Source organism: Phocoena sinus, chromosome 7, assembly GCF_008692025.1.
Source record: "Phocoena sinus isolate mPhoSin1 chromosome 7, mPhoSin1.pri, whole genome shotgun sequence".
Classification (NCBI taxonomy): Eukaryota; Metazoa; Chordata; class Mammalia; order Artiodactyla; family Phocoenidae; genus Phocoena; species Phocoena sinus.
Genome location: NC_045769.1, coordinates 96345808 through 96372695, shown reverse-complemented (window position 1 = coordinate 96372695; position 26888 = coordinate 96345808). Strand labels below are relative to the sequence as shown.

The 26888-nt window shown below is 45.7% G+C and overlaps 1 protein-coding gene across 4 annotated transcripts in view; it reads left to right on the top strand.

Moving 5' to 3' along the window:
* MGAT5 (alpha-1,6-mannosylglycoprotein 6-beta-N-acetylglucosaminyltransferase) overlaps positions 1–26888 on the top strand; it is a 370484-nt gene that overhangs the window by 105649 nt on the left and 237947 nt on the right. The gene's annotated exons all lie outside the window — the stretch shown is intronic.

Genomic DNA, 26888 nt, shown 5'->3' with positions numbered 1-26888 from the left:
CACCATCTCTTGCGTGCTTTTAAGAAAATGTGGGTCAGAGCAGTGTCCATCACGGTCATTGTTTCTAGGCTTGCGGCTTTGTCTTGAAATTTGGGATTTTATTCATTTGTCATCTTGCTCTGTAATGAGGCATGTAACCTGTTTGCAGGCGTTTTAGGATCTGCAGTAAGTTTCCAGAGGCAGGGACTTGGTATCTCCCATGGAGTATTTGTTGAAAAGGATTCGTATTTTAAAAATAAAGCGTTCCAAGTGTTACCCTCTGTCTTTAAAGTACATCTTCCAGAAGCCAGGGAGCAGGCTTCATTTTATAGTTTCAGGCACTGTCTATGAAACCCTTTAAACGTTAAGTAACCTTTAGTGTCTGTGTATTTGCGGGGCAAAGAGTGTTCATAGCTTTTATCAGACTCCCCTTGGAGTCTGTGCCTCCCTCAATATTCGGACCCCCTGCCTAGGTTATTTAGAAAGCCTAAAGAGATGGGAAATTATAATGTGCGATCTGGAAGAAAAGGGTAGCAGCTGCAGACGCATGTAGGAGCCTGTTTCTAATGAGGATAAAGCCCTCACCAGGCACCCAGAGGCGCATAGCCCAGGCAGCCATGGCTGTGACAGCCACATAGCGGGTGCTGGTCATGAAGGCGCTTGCTATTTGCTTTTGAGAGTTTTGCCTGTGTACTAATTCTCTCTCTCTCTCTCTCTCTCTCTTTTTTTAAATTGGAGTATAGTTGCTTTACATTGTTGTGTTAGCTTCTGCTGTACAGCAAAGTGAATCCACTGTACCTGTACATATATCCCCTCTTTTTTGGATTTCCTTCCCATTTAGGTCACCACAGAGCACCAAGTAGAGTTCCCTGTGCTATACAGTAGCTTCTCATTAGTTATCTACTTTATACATAGTAGTGTATATATGTCAATCCCAATGTCCCAGTTCATCCCCCCCACTTCCCCTTTGGTATCTATACGTTCTCTACAACTGTATCTCTAGTTCTGCTCTGCAAATAAGTTCATCTATACTATTTTTCTAGATTCCACATATATGCGTTAATATACAATATTTATTTTCCTCTTTCTTTTTTTTTTTTTTTTTTTTTTTTTTTTTTTTTTTTTTTTTTTTTTGCGGTACGCGGGCCTCTCACTGCTGTGGCCTCTCCCGCCGCGGAGCAACAGGCTCCGGACGCGCAGGCTCAGCGGCCATGGCTCACGGACCCAGCCGCTCCGCCGCACGCGGGACCCTCCCACACCGGGGCACGAACCCGTGTCCCCTGCATCGGCAGGCGGACTCTCAACCACTGCGCCACCAGGGAAGCCCCTATTTTCCTCTTTCTGACTTACTTCCCCCCGCCCCGTACTGATTCTTACCCCTTAGGATTGACTGCTGATAGATTGTTAGAGCTTGAATGGGATAAAAGGAAAAGGTTGTTGCCTTAGGAATATCCCATCTGAAGCACATCACATCAGTGCTATCATATGCTGCAAGTCAGCCCAGCTCCTTAGAGCATGGCGGAGGCTGCAAGGAACCAAGGTGGTCACAGTCCCCATTGGAGCTCCTAGATCCTTGTTGCTCAGAGGGGCTCCGCGAACTGGCAGTGTCGGCCACAGCTGGGAGCTTATTAGAAGTGCAGACTCTTGCGACTATAGATTATCATACTAAGTGAAGTAAGTCAGGAAGAGAAAGACAAATACTGTATGATATCACTTATATGTGGAATCTAAAATATGACACAAATGAACTTATCTACGAAACAGGAACAGACTCACATGCATAGAGAACAGACTTGTGGTTGCCAAGGGGGAGGAGGGCTGTGGGAGGGGTGGACTGGGAGTTTGGGATGAGCAGATGCAAACTATTTTATACAGAATGGATAAGCAGCAGGGTCTTACTGTATAGCACAGGGAACTATACTCAGTATCCTGGGATAAACCGTAATGGAAAAGAATGAGAAAAAGAATGCATATATGTGTATAACTGAGTCACTTTGCTGTACAGCAGAAATTGACACAACATTGTACATCAGCTATACTTCAACTGAAAAAAAAAAGACGTGCAGACTCTTGAGGCCCACAGACTCAGAATCTATAGAATAACCAGAGTCCGAGGTGATTCATAGGCACATGAATGTTCAAGCAGCAAAGCTTTAAGCTCAGCGTGTTCCATGAGTAGCAGCCAGGTCTCTCTGAGCATTGTGTCACGGGCATGGCCTGTCCATGGGTTAGATTCAGTTCTGATTTCCTATCACTTTTATGGTAAATGCTAATACAAAGTGGTTTAGATATATATCTGTATGTGATTTAGTTTGGCACCTTGCTGTGTTAACAGGCAAATGTGTGGATCAGAAAAAGAATCCTTTTTGACTGTCTACTTGAGGTCTGGGGTTGGGAAGATACCATCATGCCTACCATATGCAATCACCATAGAAGGTGCTGAGGATTCAAGCAGTAAGACATTGGTTCTGCCTTTGAGGAGTCTGGTCCAGGGAGATAAACATTAAAAGGGTAATTTCATCTCATAGTGTATCTTGTGATTGCATAAGGGACCAGAGAAAAGAGTGGGTAGTTTTTTGTCCTACTGCTGGCATGTCACCAATCAGTATACATTGATAGGTGGACAACCCTATATGATAAGGTCATTTTTAGACCTTTGCCAGAATTTGATCTCTTCTGGGAGCTGCCCTGTTGCCTCTTCAAACTGTGAATGGGTAGCACCTTTTGTGTTTTCAAGCAAGTAGCTTGAATAGCCATTTGTTCAGTTACCAGTCAGCTGATGTGTAGCCCGAGAGAGAATGTTTGTCGTTGAGAGCTTGTTCTGTGCTCTGCCCCTTGGCTAAGAGTCCCTGCTTCCTGTTACATGGAATGACTTCCCGCTATGACTTTTTGTCTTTGTGATCTCACATTGAAGGCGTGTTATGTTTAAACTTAATGCTTTTCCTTCCAAATTGCCTAGATGAAGCATGGTCACTAATCCCTGTAGCTGAAATAACCCATTTGAAGATATAGGAGGTAGATGTTGGCGCTCTCTCTCTCTCTCTCTCTCTCTCTCTCTCTCTTTTTTCTTTTTAAGTGAAAGTGAGTTTATATTGAGAGATACACATTCCACAGACAGAGTGTGAACCATTTCCAAAGGCTAGAGAGGTCCTGAGAGAAACACATTCCATAGACTGTGGACCATCTCCGAAGGCTGGAGAGGCCCTGAGAGGAACACGTTCCATAGAATGAGGACCATCTCAGAAGGTTGGGGGGCCCTTGAGAAGAAACATACTCCACAGACAGAGTGCAGACCATCTCCAAAGGTTAGAGAGGGCTTGGCTCTCTTGATGCAAGGTTCTTAAGAGTTGCAGAAGAGAGAAGCAATGACCCTATAATATCTGTACTTTCTGTTGACAGATGTGGAACAAAGACTGTATCTGGGAAACCAGAGAGTGTTTGCTATCAAGCTCTTTTTTTTTAAAAAAACTAGAAACTCTTTTTCCATAGCCTGACTTGCTTTTCCACACTGTTTTGGAATCACATAAACTTGGGATGAGATTCTGTAGTTGCTTCCTAGCTGTGTGAGCTTTGGAAGAGCAGTTAGCTGATTCTCTGAACCTCATATGCAAAGTGGGGAGCAAATATTTCAAAAGGGTAAGAATGGAATGAGGTGGTGTATGCAGAGGGTCTAGTAGAGTATTTGATACCTAGTGCCTAGCACCCAGCAGGCACAGTTGCTGGGCACTGCGCCCTTGGCACTATGTTGAAATATGCTTACGAAGGAAAATAACACATGACCTGCTCTCCTTGGAGCTTGTAGTCCTTTAGTACATGACTGTACTAAAATGCTAGGCCGGTGGCAGATATGTAAAGCAGGCTGCGTAGCTTCCATGGAATATTGGATGGACATGCTCAACACTTCATTCCTGCCAAGGTCCTCTCACAGGAAACGGTTCACTGTGACCAGATAGTCCCATTGTATTCAGGGGATGCCAGAAATTTGGAGTTTTCTATGAAATCCCCGTTTCCCAAATGCTGTTAAGTCATTAAAAAAAAAAGCTCCTTGACCTAATTTTTAGTCTACCATCAAATAACAGTAAGGGTATATCCTTATCAACGCATGTAATTTTGATGTTCTGCCCTCTCTGGCCCATCACTTTACCCCAAAGCAGGGCCCCTATCCTCCACTCCATCTTGTTTCCTACTAACAGGGCACATGCCTGGAGTCTCTATCCCAGGGCCTTGCCTACACTCTCTTCCTTGTGAGTCGTGGGCTGCAATGGTAGGAAACTTGACCATGGAATGGCTACTTGTCTGTGAAACAAAACCGTTTAAAAGTCTCATACTGGATTGAGCTCTGGGTGTATGGTTTTTCTACCTCTCTGTCCTAATTGCTGCTTCCCCTTGAACCCCAAAATGAAAACCTGAAGTAGTAAGTTTGAGAGAGGAGCTCTTCTTGGCAGGACCTTTATATTCATTCTCTGCAGGGTTCAGCATTTACGAGCACTCAAGTTCTGAGCTACACATGTTGCCCCAAACAGACAATAAAATAGTACCTCTCAGAAAACAATGGTACCAACCTCTTTGTTAGTTTGGCTGTTTTATAGGCTGGATTCTGGAAGAGCTGTACTCTCACCCATACCTACTTACTTTGAATTACATCGTGTGGTTCCTGGGGTGGGCTTGGCAGAGATGGTGTCCTTGAGAAGGCCCTTGTCTTAGTCTAGAACCCTCTTTAACTGCGATCTTCTTCAGCCTTTCATACAGCCTCAGACTGTCCTGGTTCATCAGGGGTGGGAGGTGTTGTTTTCTTCGGTCAGTTCCATGGGCTTTGGAGTGGCAGGTCTGGTGCTAACGGTTGTGTTGCCTGTGGCTGTGGAGTGTGACAGGTGAGGATGAGCCATGTTTCTTTTACCTAGACTAGGGCCCAGTTGTGGAGCTTTTCACTCACCTGCCAGCCATTAGACAAAACACAGGCTGGCTTAAAAGCTCAGGCAGGGAAGAATTGGATCCAGAAAATACGAGGCTCAGGTTGGTGATGTCTAAGCAAGAACATTAGCACAAAATTGGAAGGGTTTATGGAGGAAGTAATGTTAAGAGAGGAAAGGACTGGCATATTCTTAGTCGCTGTTTCAGTCAGAATGTAATCAGTCAGAACGGTACCGAATTGGTGTGGGGTGAGTCACAGATGACTGTGACACCTGTTGTTACAACATTGTGTTTGTGAGAGTGTGTGTGTGTGTTTAGGAGGGTAGGAAAAGAGGAGTGACGTGGAAGGTAAGGGTATTCCTTTGAAGGGGAAGGTGAGGATTCATAGGAAAGTTGAGGAGGATTCTTAGTACTATAAATTTATAAACGCTCAGGGTCGGCCTTTGACAAATTATAGGGTAAGAAAAGCCCCAATTAGAATCCTCGTTTTCAGTTTTGGTGAAAGTTGCCTCAAGTTGTCCAGCCAGAGGGTACAACACAAAGGTCTTTCTCTGGGTTTATATCTGGCATTTCTCAAATGTATTTGACTGTACCACTTGTGCCATTGTTGGCTTATGGCCTCTCAACTTCAAATTTGTCCCTTTTGCCTGCTCCCTAAAACTGAATCTGGGCCCCTTCATGTTTTTCCTTTGCAGATGGCACAACGTTAAGCTTTGCCAGTAGAGGGCATTGGGGAGACTTTGTAGGAGGAAAGGGTTTCGCTCCTGATTCTTTGTGCCTTCTGGGGGGCTCCTCCAGGGTGTGTGTCTTCTCCAGTGTTGGCTCCTGTGTCATGTAGCACGGTGGCCAGCAGCTTCCCGAGCACCCTCTTGGTGATACATAGCAGATTGCCTGCAGTGAGATACCTCCCTGTGAACAGCTTTCCTTGGCACTGTAGAGGATGCATTTCTAGAAAATTTGGCCATCTGGCACCACAGTGGCTTCTGTGCCATCTAGGGAGTCAAAGCTGTGCCCTCTCCAACAATTAGGGTCTCCACCCTGGGGTGGGTGCTGCCTCTTCCTTGAGTTATCTGTCTCAGTCCCAAGGGTAGTGGCTGTTCCTTACAGCTGGTCTTCCTGTATGCTTTAGCATCCCTTGTATTACTGCTTACTAGTTAATCTCTTGTTACCCTAACCCTGGTTGTAGTTAACTATTGTTTATATTAAGCTTTTCCTGTTAATGTTACTGTGTGATTTCCATCTCCTGATTGGATTGACTGATACTAGACATCTTGTAAAGTACTGTCAAGAAAATTGACTCTGAAATAGGCAAAAAAGATTATTTAGTGTCCAGTGCACCCTTCTGGGTCATCTGTGCCTTTCATTTTCTTTGAACTATTGTACTAATGTGGCAAATTACAGAAAAATGATAGCAGTGGAAGTGATTCTTATTTATAGAAATACAAATTAATTTTGTCCAGTGGAGGTACTATTGATTGCTCTCAAGAAACCAGTTTTATATATATCAACGAATTTATTTCAACACTCCTGATGTGTTCTGTGTGTGTTCTCTGTAATCTCTTTTGAATTTGTTGTAATATCCTTCTGGTTCCCTCTTTAATTAATGAGCTAAGTAAAATCTTTGATATCTGTTCATTTTATATTTGTAAGAGTCATGGTTTGATCTGTAGAAAAATCATAACAATATAATACTTAAAGGAGCTCATGAGATATGCCCACTTATATTAAAAAATATAGAAAATGGTGATATGAATTGATTGACTTAGAAACATTTTTAATATTTTATAACTGGACAAATAGAGGAGTAACATCTATTTGAAAGAACAAATAAGTATTACAATTATGTTTTGACATAGAAGATAAAGATTCATAACATAGCAGACCAGGGTGGCGGGCAGCCAGGGTACGTCAGTCCGCCTGCCACTCCCCAGGCTGCGCCCGTGCTCGCCGGTTCCTATGTCGGGGGTCCGGGGCCCCTCCCATGGGACCAGCGCCAGGGGGTCCTCGAGTCCCCTCCAGGGGAACCAGAAGAGACTCCCACGGGGGTCCCGGAGTGGCCACAGGTCTGCTTCCATGGGGGCTGTAACCAGAGGAACCAGAGGAGGCCATGGGTGTACACCCAAGGGGACCTTGGTGCCCAGTGTCCACTCCCATGTGTACCACCACCAGGGATCTCTGACGTCTCTTGAAAATGAGAGATCTGGCAATAGGCCACCATTCACACCACTTCAGAGACACCTTTCACAGATGACTGCCTGTATGAAGGCCCCCAGTGACTCATCTGGGATTGTTCTTCACACATGCACCCGGCCCCCAACACTCTCTGTCCCTTCTGTACTGACCCCATTCTGTTTTATGATCAGGGAGTGGTCAGCCCCAGCCCTCACCTGGGTCCTGAGCTCACTCACGGCTCTAACCTCGGCTTGCTGGGGACAATGTCCTGCACTGGGAAGGCGCTCAATAGATGTTTGTTGAATTAAATAAAACCAGTGAATTTGGGGGGAAAAAAAGGATTCATAACATAGCCACAGCATGGGAAAAAAATTTGCAAACCATATTATTTGATAAGGGACTTATATTTAGAATATGTTAAAACCTCTTTCCAACTCTAATAAAAAGACAGCCCAATTAAAAAATGAGCTAAGAATCTGAATAGATAACTTCCCCCAAAGAAATAGATAGCCAATAAGTACATGAAAAGGTTCTCACCATCATTAGTCATCAGGGAAATGCAAATCAGAGCCATAGTGAGATACCACTTTACACCTACTAGGATGACGACAATAATAATAATAAAAAAAGACAGATGATAACAAGTGTTGGTGAAGATATGAAGAAATGAGAAGCTTCATACACTACTGTTGGGAATGTAAAATGGCACAGCCACTGTGGACAGCATTTTAACAGTTCTTCAAAATGTTAAGCATAGAGTTACCATATGACCCAGCAATTCTACACCTAGATATAAACACAAGAGAAACGAAAACGTGTCCATACAGAAAGTTGGACATGGGGCTTCCCTGGTGGCGCAGTGGTTGAGAGTCCGCCTGCCGATGCAGGGGACACGGGTTTGTGCCCTGGGCCGGGAAGATCCCACATGCCGCGGAACGGCTGGGCCCGTGAGCCATGGCCGCTGAGTCTGCATGTCCGTAGCCTGTGCTCCGCAACGGGAGAGGCCACAACAGTAAGAGGCCCGCGTACCGCAAAAAAAAAAAAAAAAAAAACCCTAAGAAACAACAAAAAAAGTTGGACACGAATGTTTATAGAGCAGCTTTATTCACAATAGCCATCAGTTGGTGAATAGATGAAATCTGATCTCTCCATACAGTGGAATATTAAGCCACTAACAGAATGAAGTACTGATACATGTTATAACAAGGATGAGCCTTGAAAGCATTGTGCTAAGTGAAAGATGACGTCGCAGGAGACCACATAGTATAGGATTCTGCTTATATGAGCCATCCACAGTAGGCACATCTATGGAGACAGAAAGTGGATTACTGATTTCCTGGGGGCGGGAGGTGGGGGAGGATGGAGTACTATGAGGTGACAAGTAAAGGGTTTTCTTTTCAGGATGATGGACATGTTCTAAAATTGATTGTTGTGATAGTTGCACAACTCTGTGGACATTCTAAAAACCTTTGAATTGCACACTTTGAAAGAATGAATTGTATGGTATATGAATTACAGCTCAATAAAGCTGTTACCAAATAAAAGGTAACCTAGACAAATGATCATCAGATAAACCGAATTCCTCAGTGGTGGGTGGTGAATGCTGCCTGTGCGTGAACATACAGATCCACTGTCCGCAGGTCAGAAGATCTTCATGTGCTTTCTCTTTGTATGTCCTCTCACATAGAACTTTCCTTTTTAATTAGGAGCACCATTTCTTTTCTTTTTTTTTTTTTTTTTTTTTTTTTGCGGTACGCAGGCCTCTCACTGTTGTGGCCTCTCCCGTTGCGGAGCGCAGGCTCAGCGGCCACGGCTCACGGGCCCAGCCGCTCCGCGGCATATGAGATCTTCCCGGACCGGGGCACGAACCCGTGTCCCCTGCATCGGCAGGCGGACTCTCAACCACTGCACCACTAGGGAAGCCCTGGAGCACCATTTCTTTAAGGAAGATTATTGCAAAATGAACTGAATAGCTGCATGATTTCTTAACAGGAGGTCCCTCCCCTCCCCATCCCCCAGCTTTGGAAGCAGTTTGGAGAACTGATGCTTTATTGGAACCTTTACTTCTCCTGGTTTTCTATCACTACTTAAGTGTTTAAAGTCTTATTTTGTATCTTTTCCTGTCAAGGTCTTGTGATAGTGTCTGCTGAAGGAGTCTGTAAATTTGTAAATTATTTAATTTACAAATGATACAAAGCCAAAATGATACCTAGAGATTTGATTGACAGAAACACTTCAAAGAAAAACCATTGGGATAGAACAATGGACCAAAAGTAACAATATAAAATGCCTTGGGTATACAGTCTCCCCTTATCTGCGGTTTTGCCCTCTGCAGTTTCACTTACCTTCGGTCAACCACAGTATGAAAATGTTAAATGGAAAATTCCAGAAATAACAATTCACAAGTTTTAAATTGTGCGCCACTCTGAATAGCAGCCATGAAATCTTGCACCATCCCACTCCATCCTGCTCAGATGTGAATCAGCCCTTTGTCCAGTGTATCTGCCCGTTAGTCACATAGTAGCCATCTCAGTTTTCAGATCAACAGCTGTGATATTGCAGGGCTTGTGTTCAAGTCACCCTTATTTTACTTAATAATGGCCCCAAAGCACAGGAGTGGTGATGCTGGCAATTCACATATACCAAAGAGAAGCTGTAAAGTGATTTTTTAAAATATAAATTTATTTATTTAATTTATTTATTTTTGGCCGTGTTGGGTCTTCGTTGCTGCACGCGGGCTTTCTCTAGTTGCGGCGAGTGGGGGCTACTCTAAATTGCGGTGCGCAGGCTTCTCATTGCGGTGGCCTCTCTTGTAGAGCATGGGCTCTAGGCGCGCCAGCTTCAGTGGTTGCAGCACATGGGCTCAGTAGTTGTGGCTCACGGGCTCTAGAGCACAGGCTCAGTAGTTGTGGCTCACGGGCTTAGTTGCTCCGCGGCATGTGGGATCTTCCCGGACCAGGGCCCGAACCCATGTCCCCTGCATTGGCAGGTGGATTCTCAACCACTGAGCTGCCAGGGAAGCCCTAAAGTGATTTCTTTAAATGAAAAGGTGAAAGCTCACAACTTAATGAGGTTGCTAAGATATACAGTAAAAACGAATCTTCTGTGAAACTGTGAAGAAGAAAAAAGAAATTTGTGCTAGTTTTGCTGTTGCCCCTCAGATTGCAGAACTTACAGCCACAGTGCATGGTGTTTAGTTAACAAGGAAAAGACAGTAAATTTCTTCAATTTACTGTGGAGCTTGGTTCCTATGTCGGGGGTCCGGGGCAATGTGGAGAGACCACATTCACATAACTTTTATTACAGTATACTGTTAGAATTGTTGTATTTTATTATTAGTTATTGTTAATCTCTTTCTGTGCCTAATTTATAAATTAAACTTTATCACGGGTAGGTATGTATAAGAAAAACATAACATATATAGGGTTTGGTGCTATCCACGGTTTCAGGCATCCCCTGGGGGTCTTGGAACGTATCCCTCAAGGATAAGGGGGGGCACTGTAAATAGGAAGTCTTGCACGTAGGTGCAAAACAATCGATTACACCAACCCAGAGTGGAGAAGACCTTGCTTAATGGTCATTCCAATTAGAAATAAAACCATGGTGGTTTCAATTGGGTTATGGTGGGGAGGAAGGTTAAATAAGAAGCAGAGATTGCTGTGGCTTCCAGAAAGCTAACCTGAAGTTTTGGTCAGACCCCAGGTCATCACTTAATGACTGAATGGCCCAGGGCAGGCTGCGTAACCTCACCAAGTCTCAGTTTCCTCATCTGTACAATGGGGATAGTAGTATAGACCTCACAGGATTGTTGTGAAGATCAGCCAGGTTAATGTTTGTGAAGCCTTAAAGCTGTGCCTGGCACCTAGTAGGTACTATATGATGGTGACACAGATGATGGTTCCAGAAATGGGGATTCTAGGTTAAGGAAGAGATGGTACCAGTATGTGGCAAGAACCAGATCCCACTGGAAACATTGGGATCTGGTTAACACAATCATCGACTTACAGGGAGTGCAGGTAGAGGGTGGCCCTGCTGGGGGGAGGGCCTGGGAGATGTCACTGCAGTTTAGCAAATAATCATTGAGTATCTTCTGTGGGAAAACTGTTAGATGCGCTGGAGATAAAACCCTCACATCACATGTATAATGTGGAAGGAACTAGGATCTACAGGAAGGGCAGCCTGGGTTAGGACAGAGAAGTAATAAGAGCATTTCTGTACTTGAACCTCTCAGTCTTGGGTTCTTCTTCTGTAAAATAGATATTATACTGGCTATGAGAATTAAGGTTTACATAAAGTTCCTAGTTGGTTCATAGCAAGCACTCAAGAAATAGTACTTATTATATAGCATAGTAATATAATCAGGAATAATTCAAATACAAAAGTAACCATGCCATGCACAGATATTTCATAAAAGTTATAAGAGGGAAACAGAAGGGAGGGATCCTGTATGCTTAGGGCCTGACAAGGCAATGTTTCATCTGAAAATGGCCTTTCAGTAGATAAAGACTGGGGTGGAGGATGGGGGATATGGTGAAGAGACTAATTTCTGATCATCAGTGATACTGAAAGGATTCCTTTAGGTATAGAGAAGGTAATCGGAGGTAACTATTTTTATTTATTTATTTAATTGAAGTATAGTTGATTTACAATGATGTGTCAGTTTCAGGTGTACAGCAGAGGTAACTATTTTTGAGGTCTCTTCTACTTTTTATGATCCTTGGTAGTTTATTCTAGGAACATTCCTTTTGTTGAAGGGGGTTCCTGGATTTTAAATTCTCCACCCCAAAGCATTTCTAAGTGAAACTTTGGGGGGCGGTGGCAGCCTACCCGGGGAAATGTTTGTCCAGGGACCTACTTCCTATTCCCAATAACCTGTACTCCTACAAGTAAGAAAAAAATGTGAAAACATTTGTTATAGGATATTCAATTTTGGAAAAAAAAAGTTTTAAGTCAGATTTCCTGTGGCATTTAGTTCTTTTCATAGAAATGTTAGAATCCAAGCGCCTCTAGATCCTGTGGGGCGTGACAGCTTGGTTGGGTAGCTCTTTTCCAAATGGAGGTACCTAAGTTTAAATGCCTGTGTGTGTAGTTGGCTGTGAGAATGACCTGACCAGGGTCAAGTGGCTGATGTGTCTGAACAACGGCCGGTCTTCTCACCCCCTGTGCCAAGTTGTCCATCCCCAGTTCTCTATGCTCCGTCAGACGAGGGAGAGGGGATTCCTCCACTAGAGGAAGAAGGTACATAATACTGTTGCCCTGTAGAACCTTCAGGCAGCCTTCCTGATCCTGTCTTACACACCGGCTCCTCCGTTCTCCTGTCTTGGTGGACGACATACCACGTTGCCTCAGCTGCCCAAGATGAAAGTCTAGTGGTCATCTGAGACTCCTCCCTCCATCCCCGCCACTTAGTCATTGTTCACTGTCCTGCTTATTTGACCTCTTAAATGTTTCTACCATCCAAGACTGCCGCTACCCTGTGGAGGCCTTTATCCGACCCAGTCCTCACCCAGAGCTGCAGGAGCCTCTCCCTGGGTTCCTGGACTCTGGCCGTGTCCTCTTCACATCCTCCACACAGCAGCCAAGATCAAATACGGCGGCCTCTCCACTCTTAAAGTCTCCAGTGATTTATGTCGTTTGGGGTTCTCATTGAACAGGGGAGGTTTTCCGGAAACATCTGCAGACCTTTTCCAAAGTATTTAGGTGTAGGTCCTATCCTGGACCCATAAGTAGAAAGGGGGCATTCAGAATGGGGTTTGGGCTTCTGTATTATGAAAAATCTCCCCAAGCAGGAAGAAACCCAATAAGTAATGCTTTAAAAGGCAACTTTTTTGTTCTGAAATAATTATTTCGCAGGAAGTTGCAAAAGGAGTACAGAGAGTTTCAGGAACCCAGCTTCCCCCAGTGGTGTCATTTTGTATGCTCTAGTACCAGGACATTGACTACAGACCTTAAGTAATGCTTTTTAATGCCCATTTCTCTTGGCAGGTTAGAATGACACACTTCCTGTTACACGGACTCTTGGATACATTTTAATTTAGGATTGGCATGGACAGTCTTGAGTCTGTGAGAGTTGAGGGTCATGGCGATGGTGTTTGTTGTATGTGAGTGTCTGTAAGTGTTTGATAGCTGCCACTTGTTTATCCTCGCAAAGTGGATTATATCTCCAAAGAGCTTGCCAAGAATAAATTTGAGCAGTGTAATTCTATCTGGTGACCTAAGGTCATAACTTTGTTATGTAAAAAGGCAGAACTGCCACAACAGGTTTTATGCTAGGAGAAAGATACAGTTTGCTTAAAATGATGTCCATGTGAATTGTTTCCCAAGCATGTGTACATCTTGCTTTGTTTTATCTTGTTTAGATGGTAAAACGTAAGGGCACAGGGCTTGTTCGGTCTTGATTTGGTCGGAATTCTAAACTACAGCATCTACAAGGGAATGGCTCTAGACTGTGAATCAGAAAGTGGAGTTTTGCTCTGAGAGATGGAGTTATAATGAATTACTACGGGTTATAATGAATTCGGGGAACGGATTTCAGACTTTAAGGGCTGACCTAGGAAATTCTTTGAAGCAGTGATCTTTACCAACATCGGGAATTGGGCTTGGTGACAGAGCTCTGCGGTCTTCCCCATCAACACGGACGGGCGAGCTAGAAAAATCCTTTGTGTCAGTTGTGGTGACATTTGCTAACACTTGCCTCTGCTTTCTGTGTCTCGCACAGATTTGCTTGCATCTTTTGAGAAAGGCAGCTGAGGGGCAGTAAGAAAACCACTGTCTGATTCGGAATGAAACTAGGTTAGCGGAGGCCGGTTGTGTGTTTTAAAATCAGGCAGTAGGGGGAGATCTCCCACCTGACTAGCAAAGGCCTCTGGGGTGCCTTACAGGACCAGGCACTGGACTAGGCCCTTTGCAAATGAAAACCCTGCAAGGTAGACATTTTATAGACGAGGAAGCTGCGTCTCCATTTCTGTAATTTCCCGAAGGGAGGGGGCTCACGTCAGTGCTGAGATTGGAATCTGGTTCTTGCTGCCGCACCAGACGGCCCCTCCATCCATGCAAGACACTCGGCGTTCAGCTCTGACCCTCTTGAGTAATTCCCAAGCAGGCTTCTGAGAGAGGATTGCAGAGGCGGACTCCTTTCACGGCTGAGAGGCTGCCTTCTGAGTGGAGAATTCAGAACATACTAGATGCCACATCCTTGATGATGGGTAATAACCTCATCAGGGTAGGAAGGAGACTTTGTGGTAGGAGGAGAGAAAGGAGCAGCCAGCTGAAAGTTACTCATCTTGTTCATTTCTTCATGTTTCTCATGCTTGCTGTCAGTGAAGTGGTGAAGTGGTCATTGCGGGCTGAGAAGGAAGCTCCAGTGAATGGTCAAGACCTTGGGTTCTTCAGAGAGATTCCCAGAGCAGTGATGCCTGTATTTTCCAAGGATAAGACCAGCAGGCATCTTTCTTGACCAAGGAGTCATAAGGACTTTTTCCAACAAGTATCAAGCACTTAACTTGTAGGATCTGAATTCCTTCCTGCAGGGAGTTTGAATCTTAACAGGGAGCAAACCTTGACGCTAGAATGTGTATACGTATCAAGAGTTCCAGATGATGGGGGTGCCTTCCAAAGGAACAGCCGTGTGGCTCTGTCCTTCATCCAGGATGATCCACAATCCCGCTTTGCCTGGGTTTCCCAGGACAGGGGACTTCCAGTGCTAATACCAGGGTGGAGTTGGTCACCCCACCTTCAACAGTCTTTGTGGTCCCGGGCGGGTCACAGACTTTCTGGATCCTGGGGTCTGCATCTCTCTTTCTAGATGGCTTTTAAATGCCTTTCCTGTTTCTTAGGATTGGCAGTTAGGTATGACTAATTCACAAGCCTGTGTTGGGGAGAGCATGTGGGCTAGAAGCTAGAGCTCTGAAGCCTTTGAGAGTGATGATAAGAAATTAGTATCTGGTTGAGAACAATACCGGCTACTGTTCAGAAAGTTAAGTATGGTTAGGCGGTTAGGATAAAGTAACAGATACCTGTAATGAGGTGGGCTGAGCAGGTGTGCAAGACTGTAAACTCCTTTGAACTTGGGCCCACCTGGAACTTAGAACAACAACAACAACAAAACGAAATTAGTGCAGACATTGATAAATACAGAGATTTGTCCCAAGACTCTGGGCTTTCTGGTTCTCTGGAAAGACTGAAAGATTCGGCCAACCCCAGACTGTCTACCCTCAAGCTGTCCCGTGTCTGGAGCTGCAGAGTGGCTGCTGCCTCTAGATGGGTCTCTGGTTTATCACGGCCCCCCTTTTCCCTCACCCCTCAGACTTGCTTTTCCCCCATTTTTCTCTCTGCGCACTTCAATTATCTGTCTGATAAGGTGGACAATTTAGCTCAGTAGCGCTTAGAATTTGAGGGCACGCTTAACGTTGTGTTGGTTTCCTCGCCTTACCCAGGCCAACTGAGTCATCATCTTGGGGAGGGTGATGGGCTGGCATTTGTGTTTAAAAAGTCTCCCCTGGTGATTCTGATGCACGGTGAGGGTTGAGAACCAGTGCCTCAGGGTTGAGAACCTTGATCCTGGGGTAGGTTTTGGTGGGGAGAAGCACCACGGGGCAGAGGAAATGAGGAAACAGTTCAGCTGCCCCATTGGTTGGGGCTGTCACAGTGTGAGCGCAACGTGAACTGAGCTCACTGGAAAAAAATCAGGGAACATTTTACAGAGCAAACATCCCGATGGCGTGTTCACGGCACATTTTGCCAAGGTATTAATAAACTCTCCCCGGGTCCTGCTGCACTGCTGCAGGCGTTTAAATCATTATAATAATGATCATAGTATTTTGCACAGTGATTATAAAAGTATTTTTTAATGAGCTTATAAATCTAGCGCTCGTGAGAGGCAAGTGACATAAATTTACTGTATTCATTCGAGGCAAGGGATAAAATGGAGGGGGCACAGTTAAAATGAACTTCGGTGGTTTTCCGTTCTGCATAATGGCTTCATTCATGTATAATTCCCTTACTGTAAATCAGTCCCTGTCATCTGATGCCAACCTGCCCCTCCCTCTCCTGCCAGGATCGCATTCTAGGCTATGAGATCGTTCATCCTGAATTATCAAAACATTTGAGTAGCTGGTCAATAGAAGTCTGTTCTCATTTGAATCTTAAAATGGAAGGGACTTAGATTACCCCCTGTTTCTGTGGCTTCCTTTTTAGGGGCAGACAGAAACAAACTGAGATGTTAAGTGACTCATTCAAAACTGTCCCGAGTCCTGGAACTCTGTGCCTCAGGGTCCCCTCCCTCTGGTTTACAGCTACTCTCCCCAGGTCCCCAGGACTGCCGAGAAACTGGGTATCTCTCTTGCTGTGTACCCTTCCTCAAGCTTGCAGCTTGCAGTCAGCAGCTTCCAGAACTTCTATTCATCCTTTATCCCCCGATGCCTAGCCTGGAGCCTGGCATTAGTTGGAGCTTAAGAAATGAGGGGAAATGAAGGGAAGAGACCCAGTTTACATCACAGGGTCTCTGAAACCTCTGGGGGGCTTCTTTCTCTCCATCTCCTGAGCCCCTGGGACCCCCTGGTGTGGTGCCCTGGAGAGAGCCCTGAGTTCGCGTGTTCTGCACGGCTCTGTGGGAGGGTTGGTGGAGAAGGCACTTGTCTCTAAGGGCAGGGACCATCTCTTGAACCTTCGGTGTCTTCTCCACAACGTGTGGAACCACAGAGGGCACACCGCGTGCTCCTTCTATGCATGTCTGTCTGACGGAGGTGTTAGTAATCTGCCATTTTCCTCCGGATAGCCTCTGCAGTGTAAGGTATGCGCGTGTTTTTACGCCCTTGCTATATACCTGGATGCCCAGCTCTAATATTTGGAATTATTTTGCTGATCACATAAATTTTAGTTGTGCCTCCTCATAACCTTTGAAATGAAGTCTCCACCGCGAGGCTCCACACTCAGCCCATTCTGGGTTCCCTCCCTGTCGTGAGAGCCAAGACACCTCGTAGCAGAGATGCTTTGCTGGGTGGGAGTGGGGTGGGGATAGGAGTGAGTGTTTGCAGGATCACCCGGGAAGTTGTTTTCTTTTCTAATCCCCAAATTGAAGCCCAACTAGGATGACTAAAGCAAACTTAGGGGAGGAGGATGAGGGAGGGCTCTGCTCAGGGCTAAATGTTTTGAAAATTTTCCAGATGATTATTATATATCTCCCCAGCTCCTCATTTGAAAAGAGCTGCCTTACAGGGTTTCCTTGAAATTGGGGGAAAAACCTAACGCTCGGTGGAAAGCAGCTGATAATTGATTAAGTGCTTATTGTCGTGGGCCGAGCAAGTGATTGAATCCCTTTGGTTTTTTGCAGACTCACTCCATTTATTCATCAGTGAGATACCTTCGAGGTGTGGGGCTCTCTGTTAGATGCTGAGGCATCCGAGAACCATGGTTAAGCCTGACGGCCGGGGGTCTTCAACAGCTCTGCCACCTGGTAGCTGTGTGGCCTTGACTGCTTGGTCGTTCATGCCTCAGTTTCCCCGCTCTAAATGGGGACCTCATCAGCTGAGAGGATGTGTGTTAACAGTGATACCGGCCAGCTCTTACTGCAGTGAGGATGAGGACAGCCCTGCTTTCAGAGAGTGGATAGTTGGGTAGCAACCAGGGTCCAGCAGGGAAGCACCGTGGTCAGCACATGGTGACATTTGACCCCGTCTGTGCTTTTCACATCTCACCATACAGTCTTCCCTCCCTCTGCACCCCCCATCCATGCCTCATTTATCTATAAATGAGGAGCTCAGCTATATGAATTTATAGAGAAATATCCCCGAATTCTGTATTACATCTTGTTAATGAGTGAAGTGGTGCAGTGTCATTATCGTGAAGATCAGTTCTGGTCAGAATCATAGAGTGATGCTCCCAGGCCCTCCTGAGAGGCTGCTGGCACTTCTACCAAATGGCCCTAAACTGTGGTCCTTTTCTGCAGTTAGTTTCTGTGCTGTCATCTTCATTCACGCCCTCCTGACTTCTAAAATTCCTAATCTCTCACCACTAGAGTAGAACCAAAGGTCACCAGGAGAAACCAAATGACTAGACTTGTTACATCAATATGCTTGGCTTTGTGCAAACAACTTAGGACACAGTCTGAGAGTTCTTGAGGAGAGACTGTTGTATCCTTCTGACCTACCCTCTGTCTCCCTTTTCTACTTTTAAGGATCCTTTGATTACAGTGAGCCCACCGGGATAAGCCAGGATCATCTCCCTATTTTAAGGTCATCTGATTAGCAACCTTAATTCTATCGATACCATAATCCCCCTTTGCCATGTAATGTAACAGGTTCTGGGGATGAGAATGTGGACATATTTGGAGGACCATTATTCTATGTGCTATAGTTTTGTTCCTTTTTGTTTAACTAATTACTTACAATATGTTTCAAAAAGGATTAAAATATGTAATACAGGAAGATAAAAATACATTTAAAATTAAGGGGAGGGCTTCCCTGGTGGCGCAGTGGTTGAGAGTCCACCTGCCGATGCAGGGGACACGGGTTCGTGCCCCGGTCCGGGAAGATCCCACATGCTGCAGAGCGGCTGGGCCCGTGAGCCACAACTACTGAGCCTGTGCATCCGGAGCCTGTGCTCCGCAACGGGAGAGGCCACGACAGTGAGAGGCCTGCGTACGGCCCAAAAAAAAAAAAATTAAGGGGAAACAGGTTAGGCAGGGAGAAAATAAGAGGACATTTAGAGTCAGGAATGAGGTTTAAACACAAAATAGACACCAATTTACTTCCTGGAAGTGGACTGTGATTTGGCTTTGAGCTTTTCCTAGCTAGCCACTCTCTTGAAGGGGGAAGCAATGTCAGTTATATTTTACCGTGTCATTGAGTAAGATCCAACCAGTTGTTTAGATGCCCAGATGATACTAAGATGAAAGAGAACTTTCTTCTCTAGGTCCTTCTGAATACAAGAAGAATAATGAGAAAAACCTTATGTCAGGTTTACAGTAAACCCAGAGATATGTTTTATCTGGCCATTTCCTTTTTTACTTTTCTTTTTTTTGTGTGCGGTACGCGGGCCTCTCACTGTTGTGGCCTCTCCCATTGCGGAGCACAGGCTCCGGACGCGCAGGCTCAGCGGCCATGGCTCATGGGCCCAGTCGCTCCGCAGCATGTGGGATGTTCCCGGACCGGGGCACGAACCCTTGTCCCCTGCATCGGCAGGCAGACTCTCAACCACTGCACCACCAGGGAAGCCCTGGCCCTTTCCTTTTTAACTGCCTTCTATTTTAGGTCAAATACATACATTGCTTTGAAGATTTCTTCCAAGACATGTCTGTCCACTGGGGTCAGGCCAAATCCAGAGATTGGAAATGTCTAGAGCAGCAGTTGCCATGTGATGGTTCTCATGCCCTGGGGGTTCTTGAGGTGTCCTGGGCTTTCATTCTGAATGCTGGTGATGTCCTTTTCACCATTTCTATTTTTCAAAGTCATTAAATAAAAGAGATATTTACATACATGATCTCCGATCCCACTTTAAGATGGAAGAGTTTGAAAGCCTGCCAGCATTTATCAAGAGCTTGCATTGTGGTTAGTAGTTCTGTACCAGCAACCCAGGAAGTTTTTGGAAATGCTATGTTATAAAAATATGTATATTCCCAGTGGACTGTTGGTTACAGGCACGAGGCATTAGGAACACTCAGGGCAAAGTATAAATTATTGAGCATTTTACTGATAATTCTGCCGATTTTCCTCCAGATTATCTTCCCTTCTAGCCACAAGTTGGATTCATCTGATCAGAAATGTTTTGGCATATCTTACAGTATTTTTAAAAAAATCAATATTTAGAGAAAATATTTTGACCGTGATAGTCATTTTGTCTTTTAATTTATTAGAATTAAAGACTCATACACCTGGAATTTGTTATTTGTGGAGAAATGCTTTCAAATAGCTGCCGGAAACCACCTGTCTTATCCTGATACTTAGAAACAAAACATGGAAAACTTAGAAAATAAACTTACGGGGGATTGGAGATGCCAGTTAATCACACCCTTCCTCCCTTCTGGGTTCTGAAGTAGAGAGAATAGTAGAAGCCAGATGAAGATTACAGAACCAGCTTTATTAGAGCGAAGCTGAGTTGGAAGATGGGTCTTGGGTGCAAGACTTCTGATCCATCCTAGATAGAAATCTACACAGCTCCCCTGGTGATTGCCAGGAAGCCTTGGGTGGACTCAGCTGGGTAGGGAAGCCCCGCCTCTTTAACTCCTGCGGGCAGGCAAAGGGGAAGTGCACCTCCTGAGGGCAGGAAGCCCAGCAGTCATGCCTCGCTTCCCGCGCCTCGGCTGAGATGCTGTCCTTCCTCCCCAAGAAGACCTGTGAACACTGATGAAAGAGCAGTAATAGTCTCCTCTGTGGTTCTTTCTGCGAAATGGAGCACACGTTCTGCATGAAAATGTGTCCAGAGGAAGTAAAGAGTCCTCCCTTTATAAACCATTTGATTTGTTTTCAAATTCAGATACAAGAAATCCAAACATTGGGCTGTTTCCTGTCTAGTTTTGATGCTGGGGCCGGTAATTAGATTGCTCTCTGGTTTTGAATAGACGTTGGGTCCCCACGCAAAATGTATACTAATAAGACTGTAATTGTGAAATTGATTTTGTTGACCAGTCATACTTTTTTCTTACATAATTAGATGCTGTGTGTTACACGCTAAATGAGTAAAAGGTAATTTGTCATTAATCATTTTGCACATGAACAAAGATGTTATAAAAATGAATGAACTTCATAAAACTAACATCTCGTTTCAAAAATGAAATAGGAGTTAAGAAAGGATTAGAAAGTTCCTATGGTAGGTGTGCCTATGCGTATGTGTGTGAGAGAAAGACTGTTAAAGGAGCTTGTTTGTTACAAAAGGTTGGGCAAAGTCGATCTAGAACATTAGATGGATTAAGTCATCCTTCAAATAGTTTCTTTCAGAAAGAACTTAAGTCATCTTTCAAAAATAGTTTCTTTCAGCAAAGCTTTGAAAGGCTTTCAGTGGCCATAAAGTCAGCTAGTTATATGCCCTGGAAGATATCAGAATTAGACGCATTTCTAGAAACTTAAATATTGGTTCACATCATCTTAGGCAAAATTAAGGCCCTGATAAAGGATGCTTACCTGAGTTGAAGGCTGTTTCACTTTGAAGTCATGTAGGACAATAGTCAGGTTCCTTAAGCAGGTTTTCTAAACTGTGCACTTGAGCAATTAAAAGACAACAAAAGCCCAGTAACCCCCTGCTGATACCTGACTTTGAGCAGCACGGAGTATACGATGGGTAGTATAAGCACTCCTAATTCACAAGGATAAAACCCTGCTCTCTGCAGATGTCTTTCTCATCTCAGCGGGATGCATCTTACAGTAACTCAAAGAGTGTCTATAAGACAGCCGGTCTTCCTGACATGGCTCCAGTTTATTCAGAAGTAATACCAAATCATTAAGTTCTTTGCACATTATGAAAAGGAGAAGAATTGTGCCGCATTCTCCATCACCCCCCCCCCCCCCCCCCCCCCCCGGAAAGTAGTGTCCGATTGGCCCTCATTCTTAGTATCCTGGATGAGATAAAAAACAATGCGTCTGGGCTTCCCTGGTGGCGCAGTGGTTGAGAGTCCGCCTGCCGATGCAGGGGACACGGGTTCATGCCCGGGTCCGGGAAGATCCCACGTGCCGCGGAGCGGCTGGGCCCGTGAGCCATGGCCGCTGAGCCTGCGCGTCTGGAGGCTGTGCTCCGTGACAGGAGAGGCCACAACAGTGAGAGGCCCGCGTACTGCAAAAACCAAAAAAAAAAAAAAAAAAAAACCAATGCGTCTCTAAACTTTAATGTGCAAACAAATACCTGAGGATCGCGTTCTAAATACCAGTTCTGATTCGGTTGGTCTGGGATTGGGCCTTAGATTTCTAACAGTCTACCAGCTTATCTCAGTACTGCTGGTCTGCAGGCCAGGTTTTTTTTGTTTTGTTTTGTTTTTTATGTGGTATGCGGGCCTCTCACTGCTGTGGCCTCTCCCGTTGCGGAGCGCAGGCTCAGCGGCCATGGCTCTCGGGCACAGCCGCTCCGCGGCATGTGGGATCTTCGCAGACCGGGGGAAAAACCCGCGTTCCCTGCATCGGCAGGCGGACTCTCAACCACAGCGTCACCAGGGAAGCCCCTCGCAGGCCAGGTTTTGAGTAGCAAGGTTATAGAGGTGCTGGTTACTAGATGCATTGGTACACATTGAGGCCATTAGCTAAGCCTCAGATAATCTCTCATCTTTGGAGCCAAATGCCAAGGAGAGGTTAATAAAAACCCTAACAGTCCAACAAGTCCTTCCATGGTGTAGAGGTCTAACAGGGCTCTATAGTGGACTAGCTCTTCCTGAAAGACTGCCTCCTTGGGCAGGGCTTCTTGGGCATTGGTCTGAGAAGAGCAGCGCGTGATTCTTTAAGGAGAAAACCAGAGTGCCTTGCATGTAGATTGTCTAATAAGCCAGTTCGACTGCATCTGTCCAGAGTAGAGAGTTTATCATTTTAAATACTGGGCTAGACCATGTTCTGGATCCCACTAGGTAGGATCCATAGACATGATAGAAAAGACATCTTTCCAAGAATGTAATAGTTATCATGTTTGCCTATGTATTAAATAAAAATAGCCCAGCTTGGGCCGCACCTCAGACCAAGTTAATCAGAATCTTGAGGTGTGAGACCTGGCAGCTGTCTTTTTTTTTTTTTTTTTTTTTTTTTTTGTGGTACGCGGGCCTCTCACTGTTGTGGCCTCTCCCGTTGCGGAGCACAGTCTCCGGACGCGCAGGCTCAACGGCTCATGGCTCACAGGCCCAGCCGCTCCCACGGCATGTGGGATCTTCCCGGACCGGGGCACCAACCCATGTCCCCTGCATCGGCAGGCGGACTCTCAACCAGTGCGCCACCAGGGAAGCCCTTTTTTTTTTTTTTTTAAAAAAAAGGAGCCCCGGTGATTCTTAAGTATATCACGGTTGGGAGGCCTGGATTTCGGCAATCCTTAACTCTGAGGGCAGGGAACTCTCCTGAGGTGCTCCGTTTTAGCTTTGACCTTCATTTATAAATTCAGGGACAAGTAGGCATCTGGTGGTTGAGTTCTTCCCTAAGAAAATTCAGACTGGGGGCATTTGTGACCCAGGTTCTGCCAGAGCCTGGGCTTTGCGTTCCATGGGGATTTGCTATAACCCCGTTTTAGAAGTGATGGGAAATTCATTAAACCATTTACGTTTGATAAGCCTCTGAGTGGCCACTTTCGCTGATGATGTGTGCATGTTCGCGTGTGTGCACTCATCTTCTCACTCATCAGCTAGTTTTTATTGATTTATTTATTGGCTTCGTTGCTGTGTGCAGGCGTTCTCTAGTTGGGGCAAGCGGGGGCTACTCTTCATTGTGGTGGGTGGGCTTCTCATTGCGGTGGCTTCTCTTGCGGAGCACGGGCTCTAGGCCCGCGGGCTTCAGTAGTTGTGGCTCGCAGGATCAGTAGTTGTGGCTCATGGGCTCTAGAGCGCAGGCTCAGTAGTTGTGGCGCATGGGCTTAGTTGCTCCGTGGCCTCTGGGATCTTCCCAGACCAGGGCTCGAACCCGTGTCCCCTGCATTGGCAGGCGCATTCCCAACCACTGCACCACCAGGGAAGTCCCTGCCAGCTAGTTTTTAAAATCTTTTAACCTGCTGGTCTTTATCAGATCCCGTGCTTGAAAGGCTGTCCCGTTCCTGCAGACAGTGCGCACTCTTGAGCCAGCCCCAGCGTGTGCTGCTCTCCAGGTGGAGGAGTGGGGTCCTGGGGTGATTGACTTGTAGGGTTCGGGGAGCACTTGTTGAATAATGAGCTTTATCTTCAGGGCATTGTCCTAGTTTTTGGAAGTAATTTTGCTGATTTTTGTGACTCTGGTTTTCTTGATTACCGGGGCCATCTGGGGCCTGTTGTCATTCGTGGGTGTTTTTTTCTACGTATAAGGAGTTGCAGGAAGTCTGATCCTCAGAGGAAAAAAGTGCATTTTGTACTCTTACCATAAAATTCCTTTGTGGCTTTACTGTCCTTTGGCTCTGAGTGGAAGCGAATCTTTGAGTTTCTCATCCAACATCAAGGAGACCTACCTAACGAATATACACACCATGTGATCTTTACACAGACCATTCCTTTTTTCTTCCTAGAGAGTCATCATCGACCTGTCACAATGTGTGTTCATGGTTTCCTGGGCTGGAAGCCAGATGACAGTCCTTTTCTATTTAAGACTGTCTGATGTAGCATCATCCAGCTTTTGTCTTCTCAAAGCCTTCTTCCCCGTACCTTGATTTGTAGACTAGGATCTTTGTGGAGTGGAGCGTCAATGACATATACTAATTAGTACATGGGGGCATAGCCAGCCCAGGCAGGAACTCCGTGGCGGGTGCCAGGATAGTGTTGGCACCGAGGGATGTGGAAGAAAATGAGACTCATGGTCAGTCACCTTGGGACAGCGTCAGGAATCCGCCCTCCTCTCCTCTCTCTGTGGCCTCCAGTCTTAGTTCAGGGCTCTGAGCCTGTGCATCTTCAGGGCTGGTGACTGGCTCCTGAGTTTACTTGGTTTGCTTCTCCTTGCCCTGCGATCTAGTCCTATGGGCTGCCCTTCCCTGAGCCTCATCCTATGGGGCGGGTAAGGTCCTGCTGTTGGGCTAAAGCACTGGTTATCAACCTGGGTGCTTTTATCCTTTAGGGAACATTTGACAATGTCAGGAGACATTTATGTTGTCACAGTTGGTGGTGGCGGGTTCTAATGGCATCTATCTCTAACGGTGTGTAGTAGCTAGAGGACAGGGATGCTGCCTAACATCCTACAACACGCAGGACAGCCCCCTGTGACAAAGAATGCTCTGGCCTCAAACGTCAATTGTGCCAAGAATCGAGACACCCTGGATTAAATGGATTTATTTTATTTTTCAGGGACCCGTGCTTTTTTTTTTTTTTTGGCAGTACGCGGGCCTCTCACTGTTGTGACCTCTCCCGTTGCGGAGCACAGGCTCAGAGACCATGGCTCACGGGCCCAGCCGCGCCGCGGCACGTGGGATCTTCCCGGACCGGGGCACGAACCCGTGTCCCCTGCATCTCAACCAGTGCGCCACCAGGGAAGCCCAACCCGTGCTTTTTGTTTTGGTTTAGTAGATGTTTTCAGAATTCTTAGCATTGCTGTGGTTTCATTTTTTTTTTGTTGATGGGAAATGCTGTCAACTGTGAACAACCTGTGAGCCTGGTAAATGAAACTTAGAGAACATGGGAAGATTCTTATCCAGAAGTGACAGCTTCCTTCTCACTCCTTTGTCCACCTGCCAATAATGTGCACACCTCCTGCCTGAGAGGCAGAGTGAGAATACAATTCATCCATGTGTGCTTCCAACTGTTTTCCCTGCCCCTCTGCTCCCCCTAGTGGACATGACCACATGCACAGTGGCCAGAGGACAGTTGGGAGTGGAGGGTGGGATGGAACAGAGGGGGCGGGAAGGAAGGCCTGTTCTGGATACAGAGTCATTAGCCTTATTACAGTGTTTGAAAATTTACTTAGCTGTTGATGCCAGTTATGGAGCCCTGAACTACACTTAGCAAGCAGTGTAGCTGCAAGGCCGATCCTGCTTCAGGTGGGCAGGGCTGGCTGTTTCCCTTCCCCACCCACACCAAGAATGCAAGTGCAGCCTAATAAATGCACACTGGGCACAGGACTGTCTTGGTTTGATCCCTTCAAAGGTAAAATGGATGAGCCGACGACCCAGCAATCCCACTACTGGGCATATACCCAGAGAAAACCATAATTCAAAAAGACACATGCACCCCAATGTTCATTGCAGCATTATTTACAATAGCCAGGACATGGAAGCAACCTAAATGCCCATCGACAGACGAATGGATAAAGAAGATGTGGCACATATGTACAATGGAATATTACTCAGCCATAAAAAGGAACGAAATTGGGTCATTTGTAGAGACGTGGATGGATCTAGAGACTGTCATACAGAGTGAAGTAAGTCAGAAAGGGAGAAATGAATATCGTATATTAACGCATGTATGTGGAATCTACAAAAATGGTACAGATGAATCGGTTTGCAGGGCAGAAATTGAGACACAGATGCAGAGAACAAACGTATGGACACCAAGGGGGGAAAGTGGCAGGGGGTGGGATGGTGGTGGGATGAATTGGGAGATTGGGATTGACATGTATACACTGATGTGTATAAAATGGTTGACTAATAAGAACCTGCTGTATAAAAAAATAAATAAAACAGAATTCAAAAAATAAAAAAAAATGAAGTAAAAGGGACGGGCCGTGTTAAGACCCAGGCATCAGAAAGTAGCCACCCCCTCCCCCCGTTTCGAGAATAGCAAAGGTGTGTTGCTTTAGCGGGTGTCTTTTGGTTAGTGACTCAAGATAAGACTTGTTTAGCCGGTTCTAAAAAGAACACGCTGTTTTCACTTCAAATGTGTTTTTCCTGTTTATAAAGGCCCAGAATTTGTCAGAGAACCGAGTCAGGAAAGTGGAAGAGAAAGGGCCCGTCCATACGTGTTCCAGCAGTATCCCCACCACCGATGGTTCCTGGGCTCCTTTGCTCCACAGATTGGGAGGAGAGCTCGTGGCTAGCACAGCTGTCAAGGACTCACACCTTATATTGGGGGCTGGCTTCAGTTTGGTGGCACCGAGCCGTCCAGGGAGTGAGCATCTAGCCTCGGAGCATCTTCCCAGGAATTTGGCCTTATTTTGGAAGAAAAGGCTGCTTTGCTTGTCCTTCCCTCCTGCTCAGTTTCTCCTTTTAACAACAGAACACACCATATTTAGAGCTAGACTCCCACCCCAGCCTAGGCCATCTGCCTG